Consider the following 13,749-nt stretch of genomic DNA (forward strand, 5'->3'; position numbering starts at 1 on the left):
AGAAGACATGGGCTGAACAAAAAGAAGAAATAGAAAAACTGAAAAAACAAATCACAGAACTTATGGAAGTGAAGGATAAAGTAGAAAAGATGGAAAAAACAATGGATACCTACAATGATAGATTTAAAGAGACAGAAGATAGAATTAGTGATTTGGAGGATGGAACATCTGAATTCCAAAAGGAAACAGAAACTATCGGGAAAAGAATGGAAAAATTTGAACAGGGTATCAGGGAACTCAAGGACAATATGAACCGCACAAATATACGTGCTGTGGGTGTCCCAGAAGGAGAAGAGAAGGGAAAAGGAGGAGAAAAACTAATGGAAGAACTTATCACTGAAAATTTCCCAACTCTTATGAAAAACATAAAATTACAGATCCAAGAAGTGCAGCGTACCCCAAAGAGATTAGACCCAAATAGGCGTTCTCCAAGACACTTACTAGTTAGAATGTCAGAGGTCAAAGAGAAAGAGAGGATCTTGAAAGCAGCGAGAGAGAAGCAATCCATCACATACAAGGGAAACCCAATAGGACTATGTGTAGATTTCTCAGCAGAAACCATGGAAGCTAGAAGACAGTGGGATGATATATTTAAATTACTAAAAGAGAAAAACTGCCAACCAAGACTCCTATATCCAGCAAAATTGTCCTTCAAAAATGAGGGAGAAATTAAAACATTCTCAGACAAAAAGTCACTGAGAGAATTTGTGACCAAGAGACCAGCTCTGCAAGAAATACTAAAGGGAGCACTAGAGTCAGATACAAAAAGACAGAAGAGAGAGACATGGAGAAGAGTGTAGAAAGAAGGAAAGTCAGATATGATATATATAATACAAAAGGCAAAATGGTAGAGGAAAATATTATCCAAACAGTATTAACTCTAAATGTTAATGGACTGATTCCCCAATCAAAAGACATAGACTGGCAGAATGGATTAAAAAACAGGATCCTTCTATATGCTGTCTACAGGAAACACATCTTAGACCCAAAGACAAATATAGGTTGAAAGTGAAAGGTTGGGAAAAGATATTTCATGCAAATAACAACCAGAAAAGAGCAGGAGTGGCTATACTAATATCCAACAAATTAGACTTCAAATGTAAAACAGTTAAAAGAGACAAAGAAGGACACTATATACTAATAAAAGGAACAATTAAACAAGAAGACATAACAATCATAAATATTTACGCACCGAACCAGAATGCCCCAAAATACGTGAGGAATACACTGCAAACACTGAAAAGGGAAATAGACACATATACCATAATAGTTGGAGACTTCAATTCCCCACTCTCATCAATGGACAGAACATCTAGACAGAGGATCAATAAAGAAATAGAGAATCTGAATATTACTATAAATGAGCTAGACTTAACAGACATTTATAAGACATTACACCCCACAACAGCAGGATACACCTTTTTCTCAAGTGCTCATGGATCATTCTCAAAGATAGACCATATGCTGGGTCACAAAGCAAGTCTCAATAAATTTAAAAATATTGAAATCATACACAACACTTTCTTGGATCATAAAGGAATGAAGTTGGAAATCAATAATAGGCGGAGTGCCAGAAAATTCACAAATATGTGGAGGCTCAACAACACACTCTTAAACAACGAGTGGGTCAAAGAAGAAATTGCAAGAGAAATTAGTAAATACCTCGAGGCGAATGAAAATGAAAACACAACATATCAAAACTTATGGGACGCAGCAAAGGCAGTGCTAAGAGGGAAATTTATTGCCCTAAATGCCTATATCAGAAAAGAAGAAAAGGCAAAAATTCAGGAATTAACTGTCCACTTGGAAGAACTGGAGAAAGAACAGCAAACTAACCCCAAAGCAAGCAAAAGGAAAGAAATAACAAAGATTAGAGCAGAAATAAATGAAATTGAAAACATGAAAACAATAGAGAAAACCAATAAGACCGGAAGTTGGTTGTATGAGAAAATCAATAAGATTGATGAGCCCTTATCAAGATTGACAAAAAGAAGAAGAGAGAGGATGCAAATAAATAAGATCAGAAATGGAAGAGGAGACATAACCACTGACCTCACAGAAATAAAGGAGGTAATAACAGGATACTATGAACAACTTTACACTAATAAATTTAGCGTGAATTTAGATGAAATGGACGGGTTCCTGGAAAGACATGAACAACCAACTTTGACTCAAGAAGAAATAGATGACCTCAACAAACCAATCACAAGTAAAGAAATTGAATTAGTCGTTCAAAAGCTTCCTAAAAAGAAAAGTCCAGGACCAGACGGCTTCACATGTGAATTCTATCAAACATTCCAGAAAGAATTAGTACCTACTTCCTCAAACTCTTCAAAAAAAATCGAAGTGGAGGGAAAACTACCTAATTCATTCTATGAAGCCAACATCACCCTCATACCAAAACCAGGCAAAGATATTACAAAAAAAGAAAACTACAGACCAATCTCTCTAATGAACATAGATGCAAAAATCCTCAATAAAATTCTAGCAAATCGTATCCAACAACACATTAAAAGAATTATACATCATGACCAAGTAGGATTCATCCCAGGTATGCAAGGATGGTTCAACATAAGAAAATCAATTAATGTAATACACCACATCAACAAATCAAAGCAGAAAAATCACAGGATCATCTCAATTGATGCAGAGAAGGCATTTGACAAGATTCAACATCCTTTCCTGTTGAAAACACTTCAAAAGATAGGAATACAAGGGAACTTCCTTAAAATGATAGAGGGAATATATGAAAAACCCACCGCTAATATCATCCTCAATGGGGAAAAATTGAAAACTTTCCCCCTAAGATCAGGAACAAGACAAGGATGTCCACTATCACCACTATTATTCAACATTGTGTTGGAGGTTCTAGCCAGAGCAATTAGACAAGAAAAAGAAATACAAGGCATCAAAATTGGAAAGGAAGAACTAAAACTATCACTGTTTGCAGAAAATATGATACTATACGTTGAAAACCCGGAAAAATCCACAACAAAACTACTAGAGCTAATAAATCAGTACAGCAAAGTAGCAGGTTACAAGATCAACATTCAAAAATCTGTAGCATTTCTATACACTAGCAATGAACAAGCTGAGGGGGAAATCAAGAAAAGAATCCCATTTACAATTGCAACTAAAAGAATAAAATACCTAGGAATAAATTTAACTAAAGAGACAAAAAACCTATATAAAGAAAACTACAAAAAACTGTTAAAAGAAATCACAGAAGACCTAAATAGATGGAAGGGCATACCGTGTTCATGGATTGGAAGACTAAATATAGTTAAGATGTCAATCCTACCTAAATTGATTTACAGATTCAATGCAATACCAATCAAAATCCCAACAACTTATTTTTCAGAAATAGAAAAACCAATAAGCAAATTTATCTGGAAGGGCAGGGTGCCCCGAATTGCTAAAAACATCTTGAGGAAAAAAAACGAAGCTGGAGGTCTTGCGCTGCCTGACTTCAAGGCATATTATGAAGCCACAGTGGTCAAAACAGCATGGTATTGGCATAAAGATAGATATATCAACCAGTGGAATCGAATAGAGTGCTCAGATATAGACCCTCTCATCTATGGACATTTGATCTTTGATAAGGCAGTCAAGCCAACTCACCTGGGACAGAACAGTCTCTTCAATAAATGGTGCCTAGAGAACTGGATATCCATATGCAAAAGAATGAAAGAAGACCCATCTCTCACACCCTATACAAAAGTTAACTCAAAATGGATCAAAGATCTAAACATTAGGTCTAAGACCATAAAACAGTTAGAGGAAAATGTTGGGAGATATCTTATGAAACTTAAAATTGGAGGTGGTTTTATGGACCTTAAACCTAAAGCAAGAACACTGAAGAAGGAAATAAATAAATGGGAGCTCTTCAAAATTAAACACTTTTGTGCATCAAAGAACTTCATCAAGAAAGTAGAAAGACAGCCTACACAATGGGAGACAGTATTTGGAAATGACATATCAGATAAAGGTCTAGTATCCAGAATTTATAAAGAGATTGTTCAACTCAACACAACAAAAAGACAGCCAACCCAATTACAAAATGGGAAAAAGACTTGAACAGACACCTACCAGAAGAGGAAATACAAATGGCCAAAGGCACATGAAGAGATGCTCAATGTCCCTGGCCATTAGAGAAATGCAAATCAAAACCACAATGAGCTATCATCTCACACCCACCAGAATGGCCATTATCAACAAAACAGAAAATGACAAGTGCTGGAGAGGATGCGGAGAAAGAGGCACACTTATCCACTGTTGGTGGGAATGTCAGATGGTGCAAACACTGTGGAAGGCAGTTTGGCGATTCCTCGAAAAGCTGAATATAGAATTGCCATACGACCCAGCAATACCATTGCTGGGTATCTACTCCAAGGACTTAAGGGCAAAGACACAAACGGACATTTGCACACCAATGTTTATAGCAACATTATTTACAATTGCAAAGAAATGGAAACAGGGAAAATCTCCATCAACAGACGAGTGGCTAAACAAACTGTGGCATATACATACGATGGAATATTATGCAGCTTTAAGACAAGATAAACTTATGAAGCATGTAATAACATGGATGGACCTAGAGTACATTATGCTGAGTGAGTCTAGCCAAAAACTAAAGGACAAATACTGTATGGTCCCACTGATGTGAACCGACATTCGAGAATAAACTTGGAATATGTCATTGGTAACAGAGTCCAGCAGGAGTTAGAAACAGGGTAAGATAATGGGTAATTGGAGCTGAAGGGATACAGACTGTGCAGCAGGACTAGATACAAAAACTCAAAAATGGTCAGCACAATACTACCTAATTGTAATGTAATTATGTTAAAACACTGAATGAAGCTGCATGTGAGCTATAGGTGTTTTTTTTTTTTTACTATTATTATTACTTTTATTTTTTTTCTCTATATTAACATTCTATATCTTTTCCTGTTGTGTTGCTAGTTCTTCTAAACCGATGCAAATGTACTAAGAAACGATGATCATGCATCTCTGTGATGATGTTAAGAATTACTGATTGCATATGTAGAATGGTATGATTTCTAAATGTTGGGTTAATTTCTTTTTTTCTGTTAATTAATAAAAAAAAAATTCGATTGCTAAAACAGGAAAAAAAAATAATAGGGGGAAGAAGTGTTAAAATAAATTTAGTTTGAAATGCCAGTGATCAATGAAGGCAAGGGGTAAGGGGTATGAAAGGTATAATCTTTTTTTTTCCTTCCTGTGTTCGTTTCATTCCTTTTTCAATTGTTTTTTTGTTTCTTTTTCTGAATTAATGCAGATGTTCTAAGAAATGATGAATATGCAACTAGGTGATGATACATTGCGATTTACTGATTATGTATGTTGTATTTTGTTTCTTATTTTTTAAATTAATAAATTAATTAAAAAAAAAAAGGCTAATGCCATCTGAAACACTTCTGACAGCTGGAAAGGCATGTGACTGGCATCTGCTGGTTCCTTGCTCCTGGGCTCTGCTTTCAGCCTCTGTTTCCTGTGAGGATTCCTCTCTTAGCATGTATGCACCTTCACCTAGCTGTTCCAGGACAAAAACTCAGTTTTATCTCTTAGCTTAGTTTCTGCTGGGGCCAGAGATTTCTTCTGTTTGGGTTCTGGCTATTTCTGTGAGTTCTTGTTTAGCACTCTTTCTGTCTCAATCTCCAAACATCTGCATCAGCTCTGTCAGCTTTCTCTAAAATGTTTCCTCTTTTAAGGGACTCCAGTAAACCAATCAAGACCCCCTCTGAAATGGGTGGAGTCACATCTCCATCCAGTCAAGGTCACACCCGCAGTTGGGTGCACCACATCTCCATGGAGATAATCTAATAAAAAATTTCCACTATATGATATTGAATTAAGATGAAAAGAAATTGCTGCCCTACAAGATAGGATCAGGATTAAAACATGGCTTTTCTGGGGTACATAATAGATTGGAACCAACACAGACTGTGACTTTGGTTCAGCACTGTATTAGCTAGGGTTCTCTAGAGAAACAGAATCAGCAGGAGATATCTGTAAATATAAAATTTATAAAAGCATCTCATGTAACCATGGGGATGTAGAGTACAAGGTCTGTAGGGCAGGCTGTAAGCTGGCAGCTCTGATGAAGGTGTTCTATGAACTCTCAGGTGAGGCTGGCTGGGCAACCGGGGGATGTAAGGTCCAAGATCTTAGGGCAGGCTGCAAGCTGACAGCTCCAAAGAAGGTCCTCAGTGAACTCTCAGGAGAGACTGTGCTGGCTAAAGCAGGAAGAGGGACTCACTCTTCTGAATCCTCCTTCAAAGCCTTTCAGTGATTAGATTAAGCATCACTCATTGCAGAAGATACTCCCTCTAGCTGACAAACACAATCAGCTGTGGATGCAGCCAACTTTGTCATGATTTAAGTCCATGAAATATCCTCATAGCAACAGACAGGCCAGTGCTTATCTGACCAGGCAGCCGGGCACCACTACCTGGCCAAGTTGACACATGAACCTGACCCATGACAAGCACCTAAAATGCTATCTGGTATACAGTAAGTTCTCAGTACATACTTAGGGTATAAATGAGACTTGGGATGATGTCTGTTTTAATTAGTGCTCTATTGCAAGCATCCAGTATGGTTTCTGGCACAAAGTGAGTAATCTGCAATGATAATAATTACGGATGCATTGAGGGCTGTCTTTCTCTCATGCACAATCTAATTCTATAAGAAATGTGGTACTATTTCCTCCATTTAACCGAAGAAGGAGCTGAGTCTTAGATTTCCCAGTTAGTAAATGACAGCTGGGACAATCCGTCTGACTCTGAAATCTACTCTTAATCACCATTCTATGATGTTTGCTTTCCTGTGTGAGTGTTGGTTGACTGGCTTGAGGATTTCAAAGCTTATAATACAGAAACTTGAACCAAAATCATCACTATTTGAAAACTTGTTGATGCCACCTTCCATTTCATGACAATAGACTTGTAGCGCTTAATCACTCAAATTTATTTTCATGTATTCATTCATTCATAATTTAAATAAATATTGAATGTCTACTACATGCTAGTTATTGGGCTAGGAGTTGGGATACAGCAATGAATTTACAATATAGAACAAATAATTACAATTATGATGACAGATTCCAAGGCTAAGTCTAGGGAGCAATGAAAAGTACCTGAATTGGGGATGATAACCAAATTGTTAACCAAGGAAATGATGTTGATATCTGAAAAGGTAGGGGTAGTAATGGAGGGAGGTGTTTCAGGCAGAAGTAAGAGCATGTAGGAATTTTTTTTTTTAATAATTTCAAACTTACAGTACAGTTACAAAGATAACACAAAACCCACATAGAGAACTCCCAACATGTCCCTTACCCAAATTTGCCTTCTGTTAACATTTTGCCAATTTTGTTTCTCTGTTTTCTCTGTCTGTTCCTCTGTTTTCTAAACATTTGAGGGTAATTGTGTACATCACGCTTCCTGAACACTAAGAACAAGGATATTCACTTATGTAAACCTTAAATACAATTGTCAAGTTAAAAAAATTTAACACTGATTTTAGCTTACAGACTATATTCCAATTTTTTCATATGTCCTAATGTCCTTTTGGACATATTCTCCTCCATTATTAGATCCAGTCCAGTATCATGTATTACATTTAATTGTTATTTTCTCTTCAGTCTGTCTTTTTTAAATTGTGGAATTATATGTACAATGTAAACTTTCCCATCTCTGTTACTCCCAAGCATAAAATTCAGTGGAATTAATTACATCCACATGTCATATGTTTTAATTTGTAAAAGCTGCTGGAATGCAGTATACCTGAAATGAAATGGACTTTTAAAAAGGAGACTTCATTAAGTTCTAAGACTGAAAACGTCCAAATTAAGGCGTCCAGGGAAAGATACCTTGGTTCAAGAAAGCCAATGACGTTCACTGCTTCTCTCTCAGATGAAAAGGCACATGGCAATGTCTGCTAGCTTTCTCTCCAGGCTTCTTCAATGGCTTCCCTTGGGTGCTCTCCTTTCTGTTAGGTCTTTTGGTTCTGATGGCAGTAGAGCTTTTTCCAAAATGGTTCCCTCTTAAAAAGGTCCAGTAAGCAACCCCACCTTGAATGGGTGGAGACACATTTCTGTGGAAACCATCTAATCAAAAGTTACCACCCACAATTCGGTGGGTCACATCTCCATGGAAACAATAAAAAAGATCCCGCCCAGCAATACTGAATGAAGATTAAAGGACATGGCTCTTCAAGGGTACATAATAGCTTAAAACTGGCACATCGTGTCACCATTGCTTCTGTCTAGTACCAGAACTTTCCCAGCTCCCCTACGTGGTAACCTGTACCCTACTTCCTGACTCTATGAATTTGCATTTTCTAGTAATTTCATATGAATAGTACAATATCTGTCCCTTTGAAGTCTGGCTTATTTCACTCAACATGGTGTCTTCATGGTTTTCAGCTCATAAACAGGAGTTGACTACAACGTCCAGATGAGTCCCTCGACCAGGTAAATCCTGAAATGCAGAGGGGTCAGCCTTTTCCAGAGCATCAACTAGTTCCATCCCCATCCCATATTATTGTCAGCCCCTTCCGACATGGAAAAGTTAAAATGGGCATAGCCCAAATACCCCTAAAGAGTGAGAGAAAGATCAAAGGTGATGGAGTTATACAGAGAAGGTAGGGTTTAATAAATGTGTATGAGTGCTGAATCATTATATTGATATTTCTTTTAGTCTCCAGTACCTTAGAGCAGCTAGAAGTAAAAACCTAAAATTGTGGAATTATAACCCATACCAAACTCTGAAATCTGTTCTACAGCTAATTGTTGCAATGAACTTTGAAATTTATTGCTTTTTTGTGTATATATTATTTTTCACAAAAAAGGAAAAGAGAAGGAGTATAACAGAGAAGATAAGATTTAACAAATGAGTATGACTGTTGATTCATTATATTGATATTTCTTTTAGTCTCCAGTGTCTTAGAGCAGCTAGAAGAAAAAATGAAAAATCATGGAACTATAACCCATACCAAACTTTAAAATCTGTTCTATAACTGTTTGTTAAAATGTGCTTGGAAATTTTTTGCTTTTTTACATATATGTTATATTTCACAATAAAAAAAAGTTGAAAGGAAAAAAACAAACAGGAGTTGGACACCATGTTCTAAAGTGTATTAGAACTTCATTCCTTTTTACAGCTCAATTATGTTCTATATTCGTACCATATTTTGTCTATCCATTCATCTGTTTATGGATACTTGGGCTCCTTTTACCTTTTGACTATTGTGAATAAAGCTGCTGTGAACATTGCTGTACAAATATCTATCTAAGTCTTAACTTTCTTTTGAGTATTTACCTAGAAGTGGGATTGCTGGGTCATATGATGGTTCTATGGCTAACTTTTTTGAGGACCTGCCAAACTGTTTTCCACAGTAACTGTACCATTTTACAATTGTACCAACAGTGCTGAGGTTCCTATTTCTCTGTATCCTCACCAGCCTGTTAGTTTCTGTTTATTGTTTTTTTTTAATAATAATCATTCTTCTGAGCATGTGGTGATATCTCACTCTGGTTTTCACTTGCATTTCTTTAATGGCTAATGATGTTGAGCATCTTTTTGTGTGTTTATTCGCTATTTGTATACCTTTGGAGAGATGTCTGTTCAAGTTTTTTGCCCAGTTTTTATTTTTATTTTTTGTCTTTTTGTTGTTGAGTTATACAAGTTCTTTATATATTTGGGATATTAAACCCTTATTAGATACAGGTATACCTTGTTTTATTGTACTTTGCAGATAATGTGTTTTTTTTTTTTTTACAATTAAAGGTTTGTGGTAACCCTGTGTTGAGCAAGTCAGTTGGCACCATTTTTCCAACAGCATGCATGCACTTTGTGTCTCTGTGTCTTGTTTTAATTGAAGTATGTACATTGTTTTTTTAGACATAATGCTGTTGCACATTTAATAGACTATACTGTAGTGTAAATATAACTATTACATGCAACGGGAAACTAAAAAATTTGTGTGACTTGGCTTTATTGTGATATTTGCTTTCTTGCGGTGGTCTGGAACTGAACCTGCAGTGTCTCGGAGGTATGCCTGTATATGATTTGCAAGTATTTTCTCCATTCTCTTCATTGTCTTTTCACTTTCTTGACAATGTCCTTTGATTCAGAAAAGTTCATAATTCTGATGAAGTCCAGTTTATCTATTTCTTTTATTGCTTGTGCCTAGGTATAAATTCTGAAAATCCATAGCCTAATACAAGGTCCTGAAGATATTTTCCTCTGTTTTCTTCCAAGAGTTTTATAGTTTTTGCTCTTACATTTAGGTTGGTATCTGTTTTGAGTTAATTTTTATATATGGTCTGAGGTTCGAGTCCACTTTCATTCTTTTGCATGTGTATATCCAGTTTTCCCAGAATCATTTGTTGAAGAGACTATTCTTTCCTTAGTGAGTGGACTTAGTACCTTTGTCCAGAATGAATTGGCCCTAAATGTGTGGGTTTTTTTCTTCACTGTCAGTTTGATTCCGTTGGTCTGTGTATCTATCCTTGTATCAGTACCAAACTGTTTTGATTAATGTAGCTTAGTAATAACTTGAAATCAGAAAGTCTAAGTCCTCCAACCTTGTTATTCTTTTTCAAGATGGTTTTGTCTGTTTGGTGCCCCTTGCCCTTGATATACATTTGATTATTGACTTTTCCATTTCTGCAAAGAAAACTGTTGGAATTTTGCTTGGGATAGCATTGAATCTATATTGTTTTGGATTAGTGATATTAAGTCTTCCAGTCCATGAGCATTGAACAGCTTTTCATTTATATAGATCTTTAATTTCCTTCAGTAATGATTTGTGGTTTTCTGCATACAAGTCTTTTACTTCTTGGTTAATTTTACCCCTAGCTATTTGATCCTTTTAGTTATTATTGCAAATGAAATTGTCTTATTGATTTCCTTTTTGGATTGTTTATTGCTGGTGTGTAGAAACACCATTGATTTTATATATTCATCTTGTCCCCTACCACTTTGTTGAAGTAATTTATTAGCTCTAATGGCTTTCTTGTTGATTCTTTGGCATTTTCCTGTAGAAAGAATCATATCAACTGCAAATAGAGATGTTGCTTCTTCCCTTCCAATTTGGGTGCCTTTTATTTTTCTTTTATAATTACTCTGTTAAGAACATTCAGTGCATTGTTGAATGCTGAAAGCAGGCGGCCTTCTCCTGAGGTTTTTTTTTTTTTTTTTTGGCTTTGACAAAGGGGATTTATTAGGTTACAAATTTATAATTCTGCGGCCATAAAAATATCCAAATTAAGGCATCAACAAGAAGATAACTTTACGCAAGAAATTCCAGCCATGTCCGGGGTTTCTCTGTCTCATCGGAAGACATATGATGTCTGCTGGCCCTTGACTCCCAGTTTTCTTGCTTTCATCTCCTCGATCCAGTGGCCTCCCCTCTGAGCTGTCTGTCCAAGCATCAGAACCCTCTCAGCTTCTGGCTTCAAATGGCACTCTTAGCTCTTGTTTCCACTGGCTTTCTCTCCAAGCATCTCTGGGTCCTCACTTAGCTTCTCCTGGGTAGGTCTGGGTTTCATCTCTTAGCTAAGTGTCTCTAAACATCTGTCTTGATTTCATCCATCTGCTCTCTGTGTCAGCTCTCCGAGCATCCCTTATCCTGTTCTTGATCTTAGGGAGAAAGCTTTCAGTTTTTCACTGTTGAATACTGTGTTAGTTCTGAGTTTTTCTTAATGGTTGGATTCAGGTGTTGACTTGTCTAGGTGATGGTGCCCAGTTGTCTGGTCAGGCAAGCACTCGCCTAACTGTTACTTCAACAATATTTCATGGCTGGTTGATAAACCAGAGACTGGCTAATTAAATAATCAGTCGGTTGATTGCATCTGTGACTGATTACATTTATGACCAACTGAGGGTGTGTCTTCCACAAATGAGAAAATCCTATCAGTTGGATTTGATCCACTCAGTTGAAGATTTTTAAGGAAGAAGAAAAATTTCACTGCTTCCTCAGCCAGGTAAAGTGTTCTGTATATGCGGAGTTCATCTAAATCCTTCATTGAAGTTGCCACCCTTGCAGCCTGCCCTATGGATTTTGGACTCTTAGGTTCCCACGGTTGCATGAAACACCTTTATAAATCTTATTTACGGATATCTCCTGTTGGTTCTGTTTCTCTAGAGAACCCTTACTAGTACATATGCCTTCATTTTGTTGGGAATTTCCCGTCTATTCCTAGTCTTCTGAGTGTTCCATAGGGTACTGGATTTTGTCATATACCATTTCTATGTCAGTAGAGATGATTGTGTTTTTTCCCTTTCATTCTGTTAACAAGGTGTATTATTTGACCGCTTTTCTTATGTTGAACCACTTTTGCTTTTTTGGGACAGATTCCATTTGATCATGGTCTGTACACTGTTGGATTCAGTTTACTAGCATTTTCTTGAGGATTTTCACATCCATATTCATAAGAGATAGTAGTCTAATTTTATTTTCTTGTGGTATCTTTATCTGGTTTTGGTATTAGGGTGATGTTGGCCTCATAAAATGAATTAGGAAGTGTTCCCACTTGAAACACTTAAAAGAGTTTGGTAAGGATTGGCATTGGTTTTCTTTGAATGTTGGGTAAAATTCACCAGTGAAGACATGTGGTCCTAGACTTTTTTCTTTTGGGAAGGTGTTTGATTACTGATTCATTGTCTTTAGTTGTTATAGGTCTGTTGAGTCTGTTTCTTCTTGAGTCAGGTAATTTGTTTTTAGAAAAATGTCCATGTCATCTAGGCTATTTAATTTGTTGGCATAAAACTGTTTTAATACCCTCTTATAATTCTCCTATTTCTTTATGGTAGGTACTCATGTTCCCTCTTTCATTTCTGATTTGTTATTTCCATCCTTTCCCTTTTTGTTTTGTCATGCTAGCTAAAAAGTTGGTCAACTTTATTGATCTTTTCAAAGAACCTTTTGATTTCATTGAGTCTCTGTTTTTCTATTCTGTTCTTCATCTCTAAACCTTAGTTTCCTTCTGTCATCTAATTTTTTTAGTTTTTCTTTGGGTTAGCTTCTTGATGTATTTCGTCTCTTGTAACATTAGTCTTTACAGCTGTAAGTTTCCATCTGTGCACTTCCTTTACAGCATCTCATAGGTTTTGTTACATTGTATTTTCATTTTCATTTGTCTCAGGTTATTAACTTTCCTTGTGATTTCTGTTTTGACCTGTGGTTGTTTAGGAGGGTATTGTTTAATTTACACAAATAGGTTAAAATACCAATTCTCCTTTTGCTTTTGATTTCTAGCATCATTCCATTGTGGTATGAAAAGATAACAATGTATATTGTCAGGTCAGTCTTTTAAAATTTTTTGAGACCTATTTACTGACCTAACATGGTCTATCCTAGAGAATGACCCTTGTGCACTTCAAAAGAATGTGTATTCTGCTGTTGCTAGGTAAAGTGTTCTATGTATGTATGTTAGGTCTAATTGGTCTATAGGGTTGGTCAAGCTTCTCTTTCCTTATTGCTCTTCTGTCTAGATGTTATATCCATTATTGGAAGTGGGGTACTGAAGTCTCCTGTTAATGTAGAACCATCTGTTTCTCCTTTCTAATCTGTTAGTGTTTGCTTCATGTATTTTGGGGCACTTTTGTAGGTACATATCTGCTTATAATTGTTAGATTTTCTTGATGAATTAACACAATACATAGTGTTCTTTTTTTGTTCTTTGTGACAGTTTTTGATTTAGTTTAATTAGTCTGATATTAG

The 13,749-nt window shown here is 36.2% G+C and overlaps 1 protein-coding gene across 4 annotated transcripts in view; it reads left to right on the forward strand.

Annotated features, from left to right (window-relative positions):
- The window catches only part of DLD (dihydrolipoamide dehydrogenase), a 48,380-nt gene that overhangs the window by 6,804 nt on the left and 27,827 nt on the right, over positions 1-13,749 (forward strand). Inside the window, exon 1 of one of the 4 annotated variants that reach the window (XM_077166147.1) lies at positions 13,375-13,597. The exons of the other annotated variants lie outside the window; for them this stretch is intronic. The gene's annotated coding sequence lies outside the window, so the exon portion shown is untranslated. Of the gene's footprint in view, positions 1-13,374; positions 13,598-13,749 lie in introns of those variants that run through there. 4 annotated transcript variants of the gene reach the window in all.

The sequence above is a fragment of the Tamandua tetradactyla genome, chromosome 1 (assembly GCF_023851605.1).
Source record: "Tamandua tetradactyla isolate mTamTet1 chromosome 1, mTamTet1.pri, whole genome shotgun sequence".
NCBI lineage: Eukaryota > Metazoa > Chordata > Mammalia > Pilosa > Myrmecophagidae > Tamandua > Tamandua tetradactyla.